The sequence below is a fragment of the Volvox carteri genome, assembly GCF_000143455.1.
Source record: "Volvox carteri f. nagariensis unplaced genomic scaffold VOLCAscaffold_6, whole genome shotgun sequence".
NCBI lineage: Eukaryota > Viridiplantae > Chlorophyta > Chlorophyceae > Chlamydomonadales > Volvocaceae > Volvox > Volvox carteri.
The window spans coordinates 219,216-222,690 of record NW_003307549.1 but is presented as its reverse complement, the minus strand read 5'-3'; positions in this window follow the sequence as shown (position 1 = coordinate 222,690).

Sequence of the window (3,475 nt, the reverse complement as noted above, 5' to 3'; positions counted from 1 at the left end):
CTCCAGGCCCGCGGACTTATTGTTGCGCATAGCCTTAAGGCCACTAGCAATTTCATCCTCCGTAAAATCCTCGTTAAGCCAAGCAGCTAATTCCCGTCTGTGCGTCACCTGGTCCTCGTCCAGCCATCTAAACTGAATACCCTCATTGCGGCATTGCCTCGTCTCTCCCGTACCATTAAGCACCCCTGGAAAAATGCTCGGTAAAAGCATTAATATCTGAGATCCCGCAAGGAGGTGGTTTTCCCCCACGCAGCCATGTCCACAATCCGCGTGGGTTGAACCGGGCGTCCTTAATCCTCCTCCGCATATCTTCCATTTCAAACTCCTGAATAGCGGCCTTCCTAGCCTTTTTAAAGGCACGGTGCTTGGCCTTCCAGGTAGTCCTATGTAGATCGGGCAGCTTGCCTGAGACGGGGTCCCTGACCTCCTTACGGAAACTCATCATATCATTCCACGCAGCTGCACAGTCCTCGTTCCACCAGTCACGCTTCACAGACTTTTCCATCCCCCGTGCATCGCCGAACGTCTCTCTAGCACACTTATTGATAAGGGTGCGCAGGTCATTCATGCTTTCGTCACAGGGTGCCCCTTCTACAAGCTTTTCCTTGAGAGAGTTGATGGTCTCTGTAATAATGCCATCAGGTTCACGAAAAAGCTCAGTGAAGCGGCCCTTGCGTGAAATATCAAAAATAGGGATCCGTTCACGTGCTAGGTGAGGCTTCCGACCCCGTGCAGCCCCTGGCCTCAAAACGGCATGCAGGCGAAGGATAAGCGGGTGATGATCACTCAGCACATTAGACTCTCCCCATAAGTAAGATCTAAGGACTTTGAGAGTGTTAATCTGCTCGAAGAGCCCGTAAGATGCAAGGCACAGATCAATAGAACTGTGACCCTCAGTAGAGTTGGAGTAAGTGAAGCCCCCGGGCACATCACCAGGAAATGGGGGCAGTATGTAATGAATGGTGAGCTAGGCCTGCTTTGGCATCACGGCGGGGAACAGACGACTACTTGCTTGCTTGCTTGCTGCTTGGAAAGCATTAAGCAAGCATCATGCACTTAAATGTTTTCATGGGTATGAGGACGACGCATGCATGGGCCTTTATGGGCCATCGTCGGTTGTAACCATCGGGTTATAACCATCGTCGGTTATTACCATCCATTTAAAGGCCCATGCACGTGTCGTCCGAATATGCATCGTCGGTTATTACCTTCCATCCAGTTGCCACGCCACGGCGGCATGCAGGTTGCGTAAATATAGGAGCTCCGTCAAGTTTGTGTGTACATGTAGTATCCTGGGTATCACGGGATTGACATCCGCCGATCGGTTCTTTTCCTGCGATAAAACGTGATACAACAGTACACTCGATATATATTATTATTGGAGTACAAAAAAGCACGCATCGCTGCTATTGAGGCGGCGATACAACAGGCACATACACAGACGAAGGACCAATATCTCCGTTATCTCCTTGCCGTAGTAACGATTATCTTCTGTTAGCTGTTAGCTTGAGTTTGCGGCTATGGAAGCATATTTTATGGATAATCAATGTTCGGAAGCTGCTGTAGTCAATTGCAACGCTTGACAGTTTCCCCCGGGCCCTCGACCTGGGCCAGCGCACGTACCCTAACGTGCTCATCACTAAATCATTATGTGTTTTCACGGACGTTTCAACATTATGGAGACCATCCCGCGATACAAAACGCAGGTCCGTCTATCTAGCGGAACCTCGTCAAGGTCGCGGAATCGGTTTTGACCGGATTCACAAGGGTTATCATCTTAGGCGTGTTGTTGGCCCCCAGGACCAAATCGTGCCCTTGCTTAGGGAAGCCCCGCGAGCAGAGGATTCGAATTCGTGTGCTTTGCCCGGTGGATGATGAGCGTCATGTTCTTTTAGAGTGCCCAGCTTATCCTGCCTGTCGCGAGTGCTCGGAGGTAATTTTTAGCCACGATTTTGATAGGAAAGACGATTGTGATGGACAGCGAACATACGAAATTGGCCCACCTGGTACACAACATTTGGCTTACACCCTCGTCTCTTCACAGGCGGTCGTAGTTGGTTAGTGTCCTTGCCATGATTGTTTGAATGTTAGGACTTTTGCGTTGTACTATCTCCCTTACCTAGCTTGTGGCTCCGTATGGGCTCGGCACAGCTTTCTTTACAGGCACACACGTACTTTAACCTGTACATGCTTAGATCTGCCCGAGGGCTTCAGGTTCTATTGACAGGGCCCTAGCTAGCCTGTCACAGCGAGGGTTGGTTGGAGGACCATACTCCCGAAAGAACTGCCCCGGAACGATTGATCTCTCCGGATCCGGAGAGATCTCACCCTCCGGAGGGTGAGAACTAAGCATCCGGAACATGCTCAATGGTAATGACAACCCTAATCCCCTGCTTGCACCTTTTCTGGACATTACTGGCAAGCTTGCCGTTGCGCGTTTGGATATTTTGTTTGGATGTATTGTATGAGCACCCAGCATGGGAAGGAGTATGCACGTTGCCACTGTCCCATGCCTGGCTGGCTGGGGCCAGGCGCGGCAGCTGTAGCAGATGTATGCATGAATGGCCGTACATACAACATCGAGCTTCTATTAAAATAGTTTGCAATTCAGCGGGCCTTTGACTTGTCTAGACGACCTTGCTTGAATATTATAATCTAGAGTTCTCCTTAAATGAGCCCCCACTAGCTATGTAACCAAGTGGATGTCAAGCTCCAGCTCTTGCTCATCCCTGCTCCCTCCTCCGCTCAACCCGCTCACCACTCGTTTGCAGTACGGTGAACGTAAGTCTTGGGCCTGTCAGTTGCCCACGCCCCCGCACTCACCAGCGGCTTGTTGGCAAGGCATGTGGTCAAGCATGTGTTTTTGAAATGGTCACAAGCATAAACAGCCATGTGGCAGCGATGTGTTACGGAACATGTACAGCACAGGTTAGGAGCGGTCATATGAGAGAAACAAGGCGCTGGCGCAATACTTAATGCAAACTGAAACAAACGCAATGGAGGAACTGTGAGGCCGATTGTGGTGATTGTTGGCGACCACTGCAAAACCTCTCAGGGTCCCGACTCCTCCTATGTAACGTTGTTTAGAACATGTGCAAGATGCATTGCTTGCATAATTTGAGTCGCTATAGTAACCACAATGCAGCAGCGGGTAAGTAATAATTACACTAGATTACACTTTTCCGCACGTGGGCGGTTATGGATATGTGTACGCACCCACCCACCCACACATATCCATATCCGTCCCTGTGTACCCCAGCTCTCGCTCCGCTTCCGCCATCGCCCATCACCTACCGTTATCCTGCCCAAACCGCATTCTCCCCCCTGCCAGAATGTCATAGAACTCACTCGTCACCGTCCGAACCCATCAGGACAGCTCCACCTTTGCATTGAGCAAAAGAGAAAGTGCAGGCTTGCACCAACGGCGCTGCACCGCTATTTGGAAGCCTGTGTCGTGCTGCTTGCGTTAGGAAAG